The 19,634-nt window shown below is 44.5% G+C and overlaps 1 protein-coding gene across 2 annotated transcripts in view; it reads right to left on the bottom strand.

Moving 5' to 3' along the window:
• CEP85L (centrosomal protein 85L) overlaps positions 1 to 19,634 on the bottom strand; it is a 162,326-nt gene that overhangs the window by 82,117 nt on the left and 60,575 nt on the right. The window lies entirely within an intron of this gene.

Raw genomic sequence — 19,634 nt, 5'->3', positions numbered from 1 at the left:
GCAGGGTCCGCAGCTCTTCCGGGAGCTCATTCCACCAGGTCGGGGCCAGGACCAAAAAGCTGGCGGGGTCCCACGGATCCAGCGTAGATTTCTTCAGAAGAGGGTGAACCACTGCCCCCTTCAGCTGCTCAGGGAACTCCCCGGACTCCAGGGAGAGGTTGATAATGTCCCTGAGCTGGCCTCCTATCTTCTGGCCACCTCCTTTGAGGAGCCATGATGGACAGGGGTCAAGTGGTCGCCCTAACCGAGCCTAGCAACTTGTCCACTTTGGATAAAGAGAGCCGTCTGAAGCCATCAAACGTCACCTCCAAAGGCGGCCAACATGCCTCCAGTTCGTTTACTGTATTAACTGTGGCAGGAAGATCACAGCGGAGAGATGAGATTTTGTCCGCAAAATAGCTTGCAAATGCCCCACAGCCGAGTTCCAATTTGCTATTATTTTGGCGCCCCTCAAGGGCGGTAAGGGATCTAACTACCCTAAATAATTGGCCCGGGCGAGAGCTTGCGGACGCGATTTCCGTGGCAAAAAATTCACGTTTTGCCACTTTCACCGCCATCTCATACGCACTCATAAGCGCGCGATAAGATGCTCTCGTAGCTTCGTCGCGAGTCTTCCGCGACACTCGCTCCAGTTGTCTCACTTCCCTTTTCTTCTCCCGTAGCTCCCCGGTGTACCAGGGAGCCCGTTTGAGTCGAGGGCAGAGAGGACGTTTAGGGGTGATCTCATCTATAGCGGCTGTCAGGCGGGACTGCCAGTCCGCCACCAAAGCCGCCAGTGAGTCGCCAGGAGGCATCGGGTCCCGCAGAGCATTCCGGAATCCAATTGGATCCATAAGTCTCCGCGGGCGGGCTAGAATGCGCCCGCCGCCCAACTGGGGGGGGGTGGTATCCTGAGCCGGGCCCGCAGGGCATAGTGGTCTGACCACGGCACAGCTAGAGCTGTATCCAGATCCACCTCTATCCCAGCACCGAAAATCAAGTCGAGTGTGTGGCCGGCGTGATGGGTGAGCCCGGCAACAAATTGCGAAAGTCCCAGTGTCCCCATGGATGACACCAGGTCTCCGCCATGGACTGAAGGGGGTGCGTCCGCGTGGACGTTGAAGTCGCCCAGGATCAGAAGCCAGGGGTACTGCAATGCCTCCAGCAGGCAGGGCAGGACATCTTGTCGATTAAAGATACTTGTAGTACTATAATGATACTGCTAAGATTTCTTTTTCCTAGGTCCCTAAAAACCTGCTCTATGTGGGCCTGCCCTTAGGCTTGATCTCGAAGTTACAGCTGGTGCAAAATGCAGCTGCAAGGGTCCTCACTGGGACATCTTGGAGGGCCCATATCCAGCCTGTGCTGAGGCAGCTGTATTGGTTATCAGTTGCTGCCCGGATCCGGTTTAAGGTATTGGTTCTTACCTTTAAGGCCCTCTGCGGTCTGGGCCCCACATACCTTAGGGACTGCCTTTTGCCCTATGTTCCCTGCAGAGGTCTGCGCTCTGAGGGGATAAATCTGTCGATCATTCCCAGCCCCCAGGAAGTGCGGTTGGCCTCGACCAGTGCCAGGCCTTCTTGGTCCTGGCCCCTACCTGGTGGAATGAGCTACGGGGCATGCGGGAGCTTTCAGTGTTCCGCAGGGCCTGCAAGACGGAGCTCTTCCACCAGGTGTATGAGGCCGACGTGAAGAAGATCTGGACTCCCCCTGCCACTCTTGCCATCCCAGGAGCAGTTTACAAGCCCCTCCGTCCATCCTGAGTTTTTTAGGATGTTTTTTGCCGCTGGTGGGAGGATTTTAAGGGGATGGTTGAGCTGTGTTTTATAATGTTATGGGTTTCATGGGGTTTTATGTATTGGGGTTTTTTTAATTGTTAACCGCCACGAGCCCTTATGGGAGTGGTAGGATAGAAATGCAATGATAGGTAGGTAGGTATGTAGGTAGGTAGGTAGGTAGGCAGGCAGGCAGACAGACAGACAGACAGGCAGGCAGGCAGGCAGGAAGACATATACCCAATTTACGTCAAACAACATATCACATATAACATATAAGTGGCAGTGGTCACAATTCTAATCATATTTACCCAACTTCCCCCATGTTCAGCCTGGTGGGGAGAATAATATTCAGAAAAAGGATGGTGCAATGCAATAGATCTAACAATGATCTCGGTGTTAGAGATTTCAATATTGGAGGGGATCCTCCAATGGATTAGTAGGAGAGCTGCTCCGGCCTCAACCATATGCCTGGCAGAAGAGCTCCATCTTGCAGGCCCTGCAGAAAGCTGGTAGATACCGCAGGGCCCTTAGTTCTTCTGGGAGCTCCAGGTTGGGGCCAGGACTGAAAATGCCCTGGTCCGGGTCGAGGCCAGGCGAACATCCCGTGGGCCCGGGACAACCAGTAAATTCATACTCGCAGAGCGGAGTGCTCTGTGGGGGGCATAAGCAACCAAGCGGTCCCGCAGGTAGATGGGACCCAGGCCACGTATAGCCTTAAAGGTCAATACCAATACCTTGAATCTGATTCGGAAACAGACTGGTAACCAGTACAGATGACGAAGCACCGGCTGAATGTGGTCCCTCAAAGGTGTTCTAGTGAGGACCCTGGCAGCTGCATTTTGGACCAGCTGTAACTTCCGAGTCAAAGACAAGGGAAAGCTCGCGTAGAGCGAGTTACAGAAGTTTAATCTGGAAGTTTAAATTTCAAATTTAAATTTAAATTTGTCTTTGAACATGCATCTTTGAACAAATATTCTTCAGTACAACTACAGGTGATAATACTCTTTATTGATAAAATATTGGCAAACATTGCTGCTCAGCTTTTAAAATCACTTGAGGCTTTCAAACATAGGTATATTGTATAGAGGAAAGCAACAAAATAAGATACTGCTATTCTTTTTACTTGTCTGGTTCTGATTCCATCTTCAACCTGAAATATCGGTAGGCTTATAGAAAATCCAAGGTGCCAATGCTCCTAGACAGATGAGCAAGTTAAAATTAACAAAGGTGAGGCAGAGGTTACTCGAATCTGAGTGACAGCTCTCTGATGCCCAGCAACTGCTACTGTGCATCAAAGCCTGCAGACAACCAAAAATAAGCAGCTAATCCCGGCATTAGAATCTTAGCCCCTACTATGTCACAGGGCTCAACCTTCCCACAAGCTGTTCACGTTGCTTCTACACAGGAGGTTTTTAAAAAAGTGTTTCCGTTTACTTGAATCACCGTCATATGTGGGTGCTATAACTGCAGCTCTAAACCAAACCAATAAATTATCCAAGGCTTTCTAATTTTGTAGCCATACAAAACATCAACAATGGCCCTTTTTTGCAGATCCTGAAAAGACAACATAATTTAATTCGCGCATTTACACAGCAACTTGCAATACCACCTGTTGCACTGTTTATCATATCTAATACTCCATATTTATGATTTGGTTCAGATGTCTCATCCAAGTAATTACACTGACTTACACTGTGCAATCCACCTTTAGTCTCAGTGAGAAAGGCAAACTAAAGAGTAATATTTTAAAAGGCAGTCTTTAATGTGTTCTTGTTCATTAGACTGATGCACTGGAGCCAAATTAGCTTAAAATACAGAAGAATTAATCACCTATCAATAAGTTTGTAAAATGAACTCCTGTAATCTTAAGTAGTGCTGCACTCTTTCAAGCCCAATTATTTCAATGAATTTAGAAGGGCGTAGCTCTGCTGAAGACTGCAGTGGTAATGATTTCAATTATTTTCAGTTCTATCAATTAAGCAAGGTGAAAGAAGGAAGGACCTCCAATTAAAATTTTTAATTTAATTAATCAAACTGGTTAATCAATTAAAACTTGTAACTCTAATGTTTGTTTCCAGAACTACAACAGCACTGGCAGACGTGCCTCCTTTGTACCAACTGGAGAAGTGGCAACAGAGGGCGGGGGGAGGCCTTTTTGGATCATACCACAGACATTGTTCAAAAGTTCAGTTACCAGTACTGCCATCTATTCAGTCACAATTAAATTAATGCCCCTGCATAAATGCACACTTGGATGAATTCACTTTGAATTGTAACACCACACGTAGCAAGAAAGCAAAAAGAAGCTGCTTGCCAACAACAGGAGTAACTGCCTCTATGGATTTAATTCTGTTTGACAGCTTACTCTGCACGCTTAGCCGATTTCCCTCTACACTGAATGACATGCATAACAAGAGAGCCAAACTGGCCATTTTCTTGGGAGTTGTAGAAAGAATTGTGAAAAGATGAGATTACATAAGCACACAGCACAGCCTAATAAGTGAGAGTGATTCTTTGTGTCTCCCCCTACCCTTTTAACATCACCACTACCACAAAATAGCACAGCATTTGCTTAAATAGTAGGGAGCATTTACAGTTTGTTTCCATGCTACACGGTTCCCAGAAAGAAAACAAAACTACTTTTCTTTTACTCTCAATGGCCTTAATGTCAGAGCACAGTGTGCGCATGCATTCTTCTGCCACAGCATTTCTACATTTCCTCCATTGGGAAAATCCAGTGCTATCTCTGATGGGGGCATTAAAGGTAGGCATGTAAATATAGGTGATGCAGTACTGAGAGATACTTCCCCAGCACAGAAAATACAGAACAATATTATGGCAGAAAAACAATATTATGGCAGAAAAAAGTCACCTGGCAGAAAAGTCACCCCACACAGCATAATGTAAGAACCTATGGATTGCCGTTCGTTTCTATGTAGCCAAACATCCTCTTTCAACCAGTGGCCATACAGATACTTCCAGAAAGCTCATAAGTACAGAATTCCATAAGGTTCACCATTTACCCACCCACCCCCTCTCCAAAAGCTATGCAGAGATATCCTGATTTTGAACATAAATGTTCCATTTTCGTTGTTGTTGACAGCTCTGTCCTCCATGTATTTGTCTAAGCTGTTTCAAAGCCATCTAGGCTGGTAATCACCAATTTATCTATAGCAGTAGTATGCATTATGCAAGTCACAGAGAAGTCACACCCACAAGTGCTATCCACCAGAAGTGCTACATTTACTCTGTCACTGGGATGAGGCCTGCACCTCAGGGAGGCTTGCAGCTTCCCTGTTCCTCTGGTAGCAGCTGTTTCAAGGTGGGAATCACCTGCTAATCACAAGCCCCTCCAAGCAAGGTCTTTCCTTATCTTACTCACTTGAAACATGGGGCAGATGCCACACCAGGGAACAATGTTCAGAATAGCTACAGGTGACTGACTATCACTGCACTAAAGCAACATGAAAAGGAGGCTGAATCAGAGAAGATATTATGAACAATATTCTATTCAAGCTCACTATTATAAATCAATCTTTTAAAACATTTTTCCTAAAATATTTTTCCTAATACCAAACCACGTTTTTTTTAAATTTTGAACTTGACAAGTTTACAAAATCAACCTTTGCATTCGAAACCTCACACAGCTAAGTCAAGTTTTCTAAGCACGTTCTCACTTATGTTTGTTGAAGTGCACATTCAGCTGTAACCATGTACTCACCACAGATGGTGGCAGACTTGACCATGCTGACATATGGAAAAGGAGTGGAAGAAAGAGGGGCCCAGAATTACACCAGAGAGTCTAGTACCACTATATTAGCAGGTGACTGGTCCTGTAACCGCATATGAGGGACACAGAGTACTTCATCTTGTGTGCAGCATGAGTGGCATTATGAACTTACCCAGCAACCCCACACAACCAGGCATTAAAAACAAGGAACACCAAGAGTAGTGGAAGAAAGGAGGAGAGAAAGTAATCCCCCCTCCCCTAAAAACCCTGCCACAGCCTGTCCAGACCTCATGGCGCCTTTGCAAGGCCGTGGAACCCTGGCAATGCCGATTTCCCCCCCCCCCCCGAGCCCTGTGCAGCCAGCGTCAGCCCTTTCCTCTGCAGGACTACCTGCCCACGGGGAGCCAGGGGCTCACCCGCTGTCCCCCCCCCTGCCCTGAGAACTCCCACTGCGGTATGCCCACACCTTGCAGCACCTTTTCAGGCTCAACCCGACGAGAAGCCGGAGATTCTCCACCCACCCCCTGCACCAAACAGACCCACCACAGTTTGTGCCAGCCCTCTTTGGGACACCACTGACTGCGCATGGGCAGCCTGCCCAGGGTGGGAGGGACCCGACTGCCTGTCACCCCTCCCCTGACAAGGCTTACCGCCCTCTGTACTGGCCCCACTGCGCCTATTCTGCCACGGGGAGGCTGGAGTGCAGACAAGTCCCGACAAGCACCGCCAAGCCCTCCAGCGGGCACCCAGCCCTTTCTGGGGCAAGTTCCCCCCCTTACTTCCCTCTACCTCTCTCTATCTTTCTGTCTCTCACACACTTCCTTTCACTGTTTCTTTCCATCTCTATCTGCTTCTTCCTTTTTATCTCCCATTTCCTCTCTTCCTTTCTTTTTTCTCTTCCCTCTTTCTGTTACTTTTCCTCTCTCTTCCCCTTCTCTTTCCTTTCTATCTCTTCCTATATCTTTTTGTGTGTCTTTCTCTCCTTTTCTATTCCTCTCCCTTTCTACCCCTCATTTTCTTTATATCTGTCTCTGTCTCTGCATCACCTATATTTACATGCCTAACTTTATTGCTCCCATCAGGAATACCATTGGATTTATTTCTCTTCCTCTTTCTTTCTATATCTTCCATTCTCCCTCTCGCTTTTTCTGGGATTCTCTTTCTCTCCCACTTTTTCTCTCTATTTTCTCCGGCTCTTCTTCTTTCTCTCTCTCTTTCCCTCTATTTTCTCTGCTTCTTTCTTTCTTTCATTCTTTCATTCTCTCTCTCTCTTTCCTCTCTTCCTACCTTTCCACATAGGATGCTCCACCCTCCCTCCATGCTAGCATCCGTTGCATTTACAGCTGTAACAGGCTTTCATGTTAGTAATCTTATAAAACTTTGAGCAATATCAAAATATCACCTTATTTACTTGAAAGATGATCTTGATTGTAAGATGACACCCTCTCCAAAATAGTTTTGTATATAAAAGCAGATTTTGTTGTTGTTGTTAGGTGCGAAGTCGTGTCCAACCCATCGCGACCCCATGGACAATGATCCTCCAGGCCTTCCTGTCCTCTACCATTCCCCGGAATCCATTTAAGTTTGCACCTACAGCTTCAGTTACTCCATCCAGCCACCTCACTCTCTGTCGCTCCCTTCTTCTTTTGCCCTCAATCGATCCCAGCATTAGGCTCTTCTCCAGGAAGTGCTTCCTTCTCATGAGGTGGCCAAAGTATTTGAGTTTCATCTTCAAGATCTGGCCTTCTAAGGATCAGTCAGAGCTGATCTCCTCTAGGACTGACCGGTTTGTTCGCCTCGCAGTCCAAGGGACTCGCATGAGTCTTCTCCAGCACCAGAGTTCAAAAGCCTCAATTCTTTGACGCTCAGCCTTCCTTATGGTCCAACTTTCACAGCCATACATTGCAACTGGGAATACCATAGCCTTGACTAGATGCACTTTTGTTGGCAAGGTGATGTCTCTGCTTTTTAGGATGCTGTCTAGATTTGTCATAGCTTTCCTCCCCAGGAGCAAGCGTCTTTTAATTTCTTTGCTGCAGTCCCCATCTGCAGTGATCTTGGAGCCCAGGAAAATAAAATCTGTCACTACCTCCATTTCTTCTCCGTCTATTTGCCAGGAATTGAGAGGGCTGGATGCCATGATCTTTGTTTTCTTGATGTTGAGTTTCAAGCCAACTTTTGCACTCTCCTCCTTCACCCGCATCAACAGGCTCTTTAGTTCCTCTTCACTTTCTGCCATTAGAGTGGTATTATCTGCATATCTGAGGTTGTTGATATTTCTCCTTGCAATCTTGATCCCAGTTCGTGACTCATCTAATCCCGCCTTTCTCATGATGTGCTCCGCATACAAGTTAAATAGGCAAGGTGACAGTATACAGGCCTTGCCGAACTCCTTTCTCAATTTTGAACCAATCAGTGATTCCATGTTCAGTTCTCACTGTTGCTTCTTGACCTGCATATAAGTTTCTCAAGAGACAAATCAGATGCTCTGGTATTCCCATCTCTTTAAGAACTTGCCACAATTTGTTGTGCTCCACACAATCAAAGGCTTTAGCATAGTCAATGAAGCAGAAGTAGATGTTCTTCTGGAACTCCCTAGCTTTCTCCATGATCCAGCGTATGATGGCAATTTGATCTCTAGTTCCTCTGCCTCTTCGAAATCCTGCCTGTACTTTGGGAAGTTCTCAGTCCACATATTGCTGGAGCCTAGCTTGTAAAATTTTGAGCATAACTTTGCTAGCAGGAAAAATTAGTGCAATGGTGTGGTAGTTTGAACATTCTTTGGCATTGCCCTTCTTTGGGATTGGAATGTAAACTGACCTTTTCCAATCCTGTGGCCATTTTTGAGTTTTCCAAATTTGCTGGCATATTGAGTGTAGCACTTTTACTGCATCGTCTTTTAAGATTTTGAATAGTTCATCTGGAATGCCGTCACCACCACTAGCTTTATTGTTGCTCAGACTTCCTAAGGCCCATTTGAATTCACATTCCAGGATGTCTGGCTCCAGGTCAGTAACTACCCTTTTGTGGTTATCAGGGATGTTAAGCTCGCTCTTGTATAGTTCTTCTGTATAATTTTGCCACCTTTTTTAAATCTCTTCTGCTTCTGTGAGGTCCCTACCATTTTGGTCCCTTATCATACCCATCTTTGCATGAAATGTTCTCTTCATATCTCCAATTTTCTTGAAAAAATCTCTGGTCTTCCCCATTCTATTGTTTTCTTCTATTTGTTTGCACTGTTCATTTAAGAAGGCATTCTTATCTCTTCTAGCTTTTCTCTGGAATTCTGCATTCAATTGGGTGTATCTTTCTCTTTCTCCCTTGCCTTTCACTTCCCTTCTCTCCTTAGCTATATGTAAAGTTTCCTCAGACAGCCATTTTGATTTCTTGCATTTCTTTTTCTTTGGGATGGTTTTAGTTGCTACCTCTTGTACAATGTTGCGAATCTCCATCCATAGTTCTTCAGGCACTCTATCAGATCTAATTCATTAAATCTATTTGTCACCTCTATGTATATTCGTTGGGGATATGATTTAGTTCATACCTGAGTGGCCTAGTGCTTTTCTCTACTTTCTTCAATTTAAGCCTAAATTTTGCAACAAGAAGCTGATGATCTGAACCACAATCAGCTCCTGGTCTTGTTTTTACTGACTGTATAAAAGCAGATAACTCACAATTTATTTATTTATTTATATTTTAATTTATACCCCGCCCCTCCAGACATAGTTGGCCCGGGGCGGCTTACATCAAGATAAAATAATAAAAAACAACAATTGTTATAAAAACCCCTTCAATTAATCTCCAGTAAAATACAAAAACAATCTAAAATTTCCGATGGTGGAGCCCCGTTTAATTTAATACAACCCCTCCAGATAAAAGGCAGCAGAAACAATGTTTTTATTGAACAGTATACAACAAACACTATAGAAGAAAATAATTACTTTCACTTTGTATAACTCTTTGCATTGTAACTCTTCACACATAGTCCTGGATCATGAAGTTTCTGTTGCTTGTTTATAACACACACACGATGGTCAAATTCTAGGCAAAGACTGTTTTATGTATTGTTCTCTGTTATGATGTAAACCGCCCTGAGCCTCCGGGGAGGGCGGTATAGAAGTATGACAAATAAATAAATAAATAAATAAATAAATAAAATAAATGTTCAAAAACTGATCAACTAGCAGTACAATCCAAACCAGAATTACAGCCTACTAAATCCACTGAAATCAGTTGTCTTAGTGTATAACTATTCTTAACAATGCACTGTTAAACTGCCTCTCCTGTTACAGTGCTTTTTGTATGCTAGGAAGTCATATTTTCCCAAGAGATTGTGTTGTCTCACAAATACAACATGGATATCTAAAATGTCCACACACTGATAGCTATAACTAATGTTTAGCTAAAGTTCTGTAAAACCCATGGGCTTGAGGGAGGGGTTCTCTATGGGCTGGGGAAGAGCTGAATTACTTAGGCATCCCATCCAGAAGCACAAGGGAGAAAGCAAAAGCCAATGAACAGGTAAAATCTGAGGCAGAAAAATGGCTTAGTACTAGTGGAGGAGCAAATCCATTCCTATCGTACCTACAGTTGCTTATCCTTCATTAGGCAAGGAAATGCTGTTCCAAAGCCAGCAATTCCTCCCAATTCCCCCTCTCTCCCCTCCAAAGTCAAAGCAGCCAGAAATGCTGTATTTGCCAGATGTTGCAGCCCTTTCAGTGCCTATCCTTTCTGTTAGTGAATGAATTTCCACATTTTCTCCAACACTCTCCACATGTACAGTAAATCATTTTTTACGATCACTCCCTTCTGGCTAGTACCACTCAGCACACCTGCATTCCCACATGGAAGATGACCCAGCGCTCTCTTTTAAAAGACAGCCAGAAAAGGTGATAAATGTCTGCCTTGCAAGTAAATACAGGAACACCACTACCATTCAGTATGCCATAACAAGAACACATTAACAAAAAGTTATTTCAAATGGTCAGCTAACAATCCCAACCATATGGTCCAAAATTCTCATTGTGAAAGCAATGTGAAATTATAAAAATGTACCCATCTGTGTGTGTTAATTTAAATGCACAAGAGCATGTGACACAGCCTATACAAAAGGCAAAATAGATGAAGCAGTAGCAAGAAAGGAGCAGAGAAGAATCAAATTAGGGCAAAAAGGCAGCCTTTAAATGAAGACTTTGATTCCCAAGAGCAATAAAGCCTGATTTACAGAATGAAAGAAACTCTCTGCATGCAACTGGATGAAAGTCACCCACCATCATCTCAAGGATACATTTTCTGACATCCTGTTACCCTGCCCTGTACAATACATTCAATTAGCTACCATTTCCAGTTTACTGGCAAGCTGTCCAGCTTCATTTCGCTTTACCCTTCACCTTCCCCTCCATGCTTTGTAATTCTAGTAATTTAAGTGACTCTTAAAAAATTAAACTTACTGAGAGGACAGTAAAGTTCAAAGGCAAAGTTATCATATATGACAGGTTTTTTTTTTAAGCTACCCTGAATCTTTCCATTGCCCCCCTGATTACTTTGGGATACTACAGGACTTTGAGAATATTCTTATATATTTTCCCCTGATATAGTTGCTCTCATTTTATAGCAGGAATACATCACTGGGCAGCAGTTAATTGAGACCAAACAATTCACCATGTGGATTACTGTGGGATTCTCCAGGATCTTCTGAAAGTGTCCTGAATCTTTTTTCTCAAATTTGAAAGAAAAATGCAGTAACCTCCTTGTGTGAAGGGCAACTTCTGCAGTAACATTACAGTTAGGACATCTGAGGTTTTCCATTTACGGATCTAAACCAAATGACCAGGTTTTTTCAAGGGAAGGAGATTCTAGTTAAACAAGGTAACTCTAGGACATCTAGCCAACTGGTCAAATACAAAGGTGGTAAAAAAGTAACAAGAAAACACTGCTGGCCTGAATTTGCAAGGGAAATATTTCAGCTTGCGTTCATTTCATTTAAATTCTGGTGGCAAAATTAAGTGTAAGAGGCTAAACTACGTACAGGGCAGAACAGTCCTTCTTTGGTAAGTTTCTACAGTCCATTGCCTGTCACTTGTGCGTTATGTCTCATTTCTCATTCCCTGGGTAATTAAATGTTATGAGGCTCTTTTTATCCTCCACATGTGTACGCAATTCTCATATTCCCTGTAACATAATATTTGGACTATAAACTTCTCTGAGTTCTTTACATCTTGAGATATAAAAAATAATTTGCATTTTTATTATGAACAGTTGTGAAAAATTATATTGTTCTTAAGTATCAAATCAATTTTGTACAAACTATAATGAAGGCCATGCTCAACCGTCCTTGACAAGTAAATCATTTGGGAACATCCAAAAATTTCACTAAAACGTCAATTTTTCAGAGTTAAGGAACAGAAGTAGCAGTGTCGATAAAACTGAAAGATCTTACCTGAAGTTATAAACAAGACTATTTATTTCTGCTGAGCACTTCAATGCAAAGCATTAACTTTATTACAGCTTCAGTCTAAATGTCACAAGTGAATGTACTAAACAAATATTTGGTAGCAATTTCAGAAGAATTATGACCAAAGCACTGATATAAGAGACTCAATAAATAAAGTGCCAAATCTGAATCTGGGAGACCCACGCTCAAATTTCAGTTCCAATTGTATTTAGAGAAGTAAAAAGAAGGTTTTGTTACGCCATCAACTATTTTATGGTGGTACAGACATGCATTAGCAAAATGCATGAAATCAACAGAATGTAGTTGGGTGTACATAGAAGGGATAGAAAGAGAACTGACAGCATTAAGTTACTACTTTCTAAGCTACCTGACATACTTTGTAATACATAATTTGTAATTCTGACTGTTCAATTCCTCCGAAAGATACACTTTTCATGGGAAAACTATTGATATTCACCAATGTCTTGGCCATGGTTTGTTGTCGCCCCACTCCCGATCATCTGTAGCCTAAATAGCTCAATTATGGATTCAAACAGAGAATGTACACCTCCCTGAGATGGTCTGCAGAAATGGCATTATAGAAATTAAATAAATACAGAAACTGCTCTCACTGTGCAAATGATAATGACACTTGCTGCAATATAGTCTAAGAATTAATGTGCAAGAACTGTTACCTGCCTAGAATCCCATTAAACCTTGTTGTCACAATAAAAAAGGCATCTCTGGTATCCATGCATTTCCTTCTGATAAAGCTGTTCTGAGCAGTAATATCAGGCTTCTCTCAGCCTCATCTACCTCACAGGGGGTCTGTTGTGGGGAGAAGAAAGGGAAGGCAATTGTAAGCCACTTTGAGACTCCTTTGGGTAAAGAAAAGCGGCATATAAGAACCAACTCTTCTGCTGCTGCTGCTGCTAGTAAGTACACATAGAGCCAAGCAAACAGGTTAATATGACCCTTATTCCATATTCTGTGTACCGTTACCAAAGAACTTTCTGACTATTTTATCATAGTATATTTCTATTTACCTGTACAAAAAGACCTCTTGAATACTTCCGTTATATATAGTTTGTAAAAACCCGAGAGCAAGAAACTTCCTGACTTCCTCAGTTCCATAAGATGAGAGCACATGTTCAAGTTTTTCTGTGTTTTTTAGTTTTACCTGTTTTCTTCCTACTTCATTCAAAAAATTACATTGTTTTTGTTTTTTAAATGTTAAAAGATCTGTACTGTTTTGTTAGGATCTTTTCTCTTTGTTTAATAATTTGTAACTGTTTTGCATGTTATTTTTAATGGGTTTGTGCTTGGGGAATTTTCCAAGTTGTATTCTCTCGTCTAACATTGGTTGTGTTGGGAATGGTTCTGCTTGGATTTTCTGGTTTGATATCAGTTCTGTTGGGCTTGTTGATTCTGTCTGCTGGAGGAGGAGTGGGAGGAGGAGGAGGAAGGGGAAAGGAGGAGGAGGAGGAGAGGAGTAGTAGGAGTTGTTTCTTATACGCCGCTTTTCTCTACCAGAAGGGATCTCAAAGCTGCTTACGATCGCCTTCCGTTTCCTCTCCCCACAACGAACACCCTGTGAGGTAGGTGAGGTTGAGAGAGTCCTGATACTATTATTATTATTATTATTATTATTATTATTATTATTATTATTATTATTATTATTATTTCGATTTATTTCCCGCCACTCCCAAATGGCTCGCGGCGGGTTACAATATCTTAAAAAACCCATTAAAACTCCCATTAAAAGACTTTAAAATGTCACAACATGGCAGCACAATAATAAGATCCCCTTCCTACCCCCATTCCTACAAAAGGGGGGGGTGGAGGAGAAGGAGGTCAACGATGTTCAAGAAGCCCGGGGGAGAGCAGTCGATGTACCCCGGCAGCCCCAGCCTCAACCATAGACCTGGCGGAAGAGCTCCGTCTTGCAGGCCCTGCGGAATGTTAAAGGGTCCCGCAGGGCCCGCAGCTCACCCGGGAGCTCATTCCACCAGGTGGGGGCCAGGACCGAAAAGGCCCTGGCCCTGGTCGAGGCTAGGCGTACTACTGCTAGGGCAGGACAGTTTTAGCAGTGCTGTGGCCAAGTGCTTGGACCTTGAGTCCAAGGTCACCCAGCTGGCTGCATTTGAGGTAGCGGGGGATTCAAATCTGGCTTGTCAAATTAGAAGTCGCCACTCCTAATCACTACACCAAGCTGGCTCTCAGGATTTTGGAGGATTTGGGCCAACAGTTGCTCTTATCATGCTTTTGGCTTCTCCCCCCTGAAGCAAGCATGGGATTTTTCCCTATAAGAGGAAACAATTAGGATAAAATTTCAGAATTTCAAAACCACAAAACACCCCTGAATTAAATTCTGGATCAAAATCCTCTTTCTCATATACTGGAATGTCAATACAGAGCCTGTTCTCACAATCTGAATAATACTGCATGTTTTTAAAGAGCACACCCTTAACTAGCACTTAGAAATATGCTCAGAGCAGATCAGTAGTGAAGATCTTTTATAACTGCTGATATAATTCCTATATTTTATGACAATTAAAATTTTGACAACCACATTTTGAACTAGTTGACATTTATGGAAATCTTCTGAGGCAGCCCCACAAAGAATGCACTGCAGTAATCCAATCTGGATATAAACAGTACATGAATAGCTATTTCAAAATCATGCAGAGGTCACAGCAGGAATACTATTCAAAACTGATTACAGCTGCAATGTGCTGCAGATCTCTATTTGCAGGCCCCAAACTATGAACCTGCTTCTCAAAAGGGAGTGAAATCCATCCCAGAACTAGCTACAATTAGGCATTAATTATCCTCACCCTAGATTTTAAAACATATAGGTGGCAAAACAGTGCCCTATTGGGATTTTGTATTTCAAATACCATTGTGCTGAGTAGTTTACCCCAAAACCATCTTCTGTAATCAGCCAACCAGGCAGGAGTGGTCCTACCAGAGCAATGTGCCCTGATTCTTCTTCCAGCCAACTGGTCCTGAAAGACGCCATGATCCATGATCTCAAAAGTTATTGCAAAGTCCAGAAAAACCAAATAATTCATAACAATTATTAATGTAACTAGCCGTAAAGCCCATTGCATGCAGGCAGGGATTTAATGAGCACTAGAGAGCTCCCCCAGAGCCGCTGCCGCCCCTCGTGCCACCCCACCTGCTGTTTGCCGCCACGAGCTGGGCTCCCTCTGTCTTGGCGGAAGAGGGGTCAGCAGGGCTCTCCACCTCTCTGCCGCCCTTTCTGGCAGCGAGCCCCACCATAGGCAGCAGGCCAGGCCAGGCCTGCAGGTCATGTTCGTATACACCGCCGCCATGGGGCTGCATCCTCCATCAGTGGCATCTCGGGCACACCATGCAGACAAGGTGCAGAAGAAGTGGCAGCCTGGTCCTGGCTGTATCCTCTGTTGGCAGCGGCGCCGCCATCATGGGGCCACCGCCTCAGCAGCGCAGCCACCGTGCACAACGCTGGACAGGTGGGCGCAGGTTAGTTGCCCTCCGTGGCCAGTGTGTGGGTGGAGGGCAGGCGAGCTGTGCGCAGCTGGGTGGTGGGGGACAGTGCTTTAGGGGCCAGCCCAATCCAGGGTCACCCGATTTTGCCCATATTCCAGGCCCAGACAGGCTCCACCCTGGAACCTATTTCTCTATTATTTATAGAGCCAATGGTTACAATATACCGTGCGGCTGGTACCCATTTTAAATTGAGAAGACACATTTATTTTATTGTTTGATGGGCTGTTTCAGTCACCTTGAATAGGTGAACTAATGGCCTATGTAAAATATACTTGTGGAATAGCAGATGCTAGAGTTCACAACTTCACAAACATACACAATATCAAAGCGAAGTATGAAATTAAAGTAAATGTCTGTGTCATTTGTGAAAATGCAGATTCTCCTGACAAAAGCTACACAATCAGAACTTCTATCAAAATTTATCTTTACTTGTTATGACACAAAAAGGTGTCTTCCTGTAAAAGTGGATAAAAAAACAATAGCTAATAGGTTCACTGCAAGAATTAATTTTAATTAAATTCTGAGGCTCTTTGCACATGTTTTATCGTGTTTTGCATAGCTTTGTCAAGGAAATCTATATATCATAGGCTAAGCAGTTCCCACAGCAACAATCTGAATTCAAGGTGAATGAAAAGATGAAAGCCCAATATCAATAGTCCCACTGTAGCAATGCGCTCTCGCTCTCTCTTTATTGCTCTGTGCATGATGTTCAGACTTTTGGCAAACCATGGTGGTTGTACTGAACTCATCCTAAAATAAAAATCTTCAAACTTGGATTATTTCATGAAGAAGGGAGATAATGCATAAGCTTGACATATCAAACCAGCATTTCTAATGTCTAAATATAGAGTCAGGGAGAAGGTCTAGCTTATTCTTTTCATTCACACATTTCTTTAGATGCACAGGGGGTTATCCACATAGGCAGTGTTCAAACTTCAGTCTGAAGTGGTACGTTCTTACTGCAGCCACATTAGGAAAGGACAATGATCATGTTTTGCTAAGACAAGAGCAATGTAAAGGTATCCCCTGTGCAAGCACTGGGTCATGTCTGACCCTTGGGGTGACGCCCTCTAGTGTTTTCGTGGCAGACTCAATACAGGGTGGTTTGCCAGTGCCTTCCCCAGTCATTGCCGTTTTCCCCCAGCAAGCTGGGTACACATTTTACTGACCTCGGAAGGATGGAAGGCTGAGTCAACCCTGAGCCGGCTTCTGGGATCGAACTCCCAGCCTCATGGCCAGAGCTTCAGACAGCATGTTGCTGCTTTACCACCCTGCACCACAAGAGGCTCTGTGATCTAAGTTAGATATGTGCAAATACGATTCATAGATTATGCTGGCCCCCACATGATTGCTTTTAGAACACTGGGAAGAGCTCATGGCTCAGTGCTAGAGCATCTGCTTGGCATGCAAAAGGTTCTAGGTTCAGTACATGGCATCTACAGTTGAAATGTGTGATAGGCAAAGTGAAAGATTTCTGCCTGAGACCCTTGGAAAGCCACTACCATTCTGAGTAGACAATACTTGACTATGATCGACCAGTGGTTTGGTTCAGTATAAAGCAGTTTTATGTGTTTACTATATTTATGGCTATATTCAAACTTCAGTCTGAAGTGGTATGTTCTTACTGCAGCCACATTAGGAAAGGACAATGATCATGTTTTGCTAAGACAAGAGCAATGTAAAGGTATCCCCTGTGAAAGCACTGGGTCATGTCTGACCCTTGGGGTGACGCCCTCTAGCGTTTTCATGGCAGACTTAATACGGGGTGGTTTGCCAGTGCCTTCCCCAGTCATTACCCCCCCCCCCAGCAAGCTGGGTACACATTTTACTGACCTCGGAAGGATGGAAGGCTGAGTCAACCTTGAGCCGGCTGCTAGGACTGAACTCCCAGCCTTATGGGCAGAGCTTTCAGACTGCATGTCTGCTGTCTTACCACTCTGCGCTACAAGAGGCTCTTAAGACAAGAGTAGGGCTCATTTAAGCTAACCAGACTAAGCACTAATTTGTTTAATGTCACAGCCCAATGGACCACTAACCAATAAAAAGTGATCATAAGGAAAGGTGATTGGATTTGATCCTTTGTTCATTTTTTATCTGCATTACAGCTGCTCATCTGTCTTTCTAGCACCATTTGCTACTGAAAAATGTATAAACTAGAAATAAAGCCCGCTGTGAAGGGAAATACAGACGGCGCTAGTGCATGGGGAGGAAGAATGTCGCGAAGGAAGGTAGAAGAGGGGAGGAGGAGTGGGAGGGAGAAAGGAGGGGAAGAGGATTTTGCAGGGATGGACAGAAGGGAGAAGAACAAGAAGGGATCAAGGAAGTAAGAGAGGAAGTAAGTGAGAGAGACAGAGAGAGAAGAAGGAGATGGAGAAAGGGAGGAAGGGAAGAAGGCAAGCAGGGAGGTAGATAGAATGGGAAGGGAGAGGGGTATATGTGAAGGGGCAAGTTGGCAGGGGGGAAGTGGGAGGGAGATGGCAGTGTGTGTGTGTGTGTGCGTTTGTGTGGGTCCAGAGGGGAGGGTTAAGGGAGAGGCGAGGTGGGTTGGGCACAGGGAAGAGCAGTGTGTGTGTGTGTGTGTATGTGTGTGTGTTGGGTGGACTTCTGCCGGGCCCTGGGGCATCCAGGGCCCGGCAGAAGCCTAAGAAGGTGGGAAACGGCGGCAGAGAGCGGGCGGCGCTTCTGCTGGGAAAAGGCGCTCCTTCGCAGCTGCGAGGGAGCTCCAGGGCCAGGCAGAAGCCGGGAAACGACGGCGGCAGGTGGGCGAGGCTTCTGCCGGGCCCAGGCGCTCCTTCGCAGCAGCAAGGGAGCGGCTGGGCCCAGCAGAAGGCTCGTGAGGAAGAGACCCGGGGCGGGAAAGGAGCAGGGACGCCGCGTCGCTTCTTTCCCTAGCGCGAGGAGGGCGGCTGGAGAACTCACCGGGCAGGCAGCATCCTCTGCCTGTGCGGCGACTCCCCAGCCAGGCCAAGCGAGGCTTGGGGAAGTGGCCATTGGGGAGCTGCACTTTGCACGGCTCCCCATTGGCTGCTTGGCCTTGGATGGACACTCGGGGGGGCCAATCAGGAGCCGCTTCGCGGCTCCTGATTGGGCCCCCTGAGTTTTTATCCCGGACAGGGCCTGCCCTAACTCCTCTCCACTTGCCCTTACTCTTTTATTCCTCCTGCTCCTCCAGAGCGGGGGGGGGGGGTTTAAAGATACCAACTTTCTCCAAACATGCTATCAGGGAGGCTCAAAAGAAATCTGCTACTTTCACCACTGATTTTTAACTGAGAATAAGGTTGAGTACAGTTATCTTAAGAGATTATTCAGTTCTATTATTTTTCCTTCTTGATATTGAAATCTCAACCCTAAATTTACTTTTCGGCTTAGCAAAGTTTACCTAAGTAATTTGTATATTGAGAACTGCAGAAATTTGCAAGGAGCAAAAACAATTTTAAGAAGTAAAATATCAAAGATAAATATTAGATATGCAACTCCCCTGATCATCTGACCTGAAACACTAAATTATTCAGCCACCTGTATTCAATTCATTCAGTTCAACTATGGCTATTTAGTCTAATGATGTTAATAATTTAAATTCCTCTAACTCTCCTGGAGTGAAAGGAGAGTAAAAAGAAATATACAGGGCACCATTCCACATAGTGCAAGTCCTAATGGGTTACCTTGCGTCACCTAATAGTAGCGGCAAATCTCATACTGCAATGGTGTTTGGCCCACACACAGCTACTATTGTGAATCATATCTGACTCTTGGTGATCCCTTGGCACAGCCACCACAATCCTGGATCCCCTACCGCCTCCCTCAACCATGCAATGTTCTGGCTGGTGTCCATTTTGATTGTGTCTAACCACCGTGTTGTTTCTTCACTAACAAATCCTAGCATATCTGCTCTCTCCATTGAGTTGGATCGCTGAAACAGACAATCTTGGTATCTCCACTATCTCCATCAGGTACTTTGGGTATGGATCCCCTTTTGAAGTAGACACTGGAAGTGCTCTGCTTAAACAAACATGAAGAGTTCTCCTGAGAAGATGTGTCCTGTCCGGACCCCTCTCCTTCCAGTTTGGTGTAGTGGTTAGGAGTGCGGACTTCTAATCTGGCATGCCAGGTTCAATTCTGCACTCCTCCACATGCAGCCAGCTGGGTGACCTTGGGCTCGCCACGGCACTGATAAAACTGT

This window comes from Paroedura picta, chromosome 1 (genome assembly GCF_049243985.1).
Source record: "Paroedura picta isolate Pp20150507F chromosome 1, Ppicta_v3.0, whole genome shotgun sequence".
Taxonomy (NCBI): domain Eukaryota; kingdom Metazoa; phylum Chordata; class Lepidosauria; order Squamata; family Gekkonidae; genus Paroedura; species Paroedura picta.
This window is presented reverse-complemented; position numbering and strand designations above follow the sequence as displayed.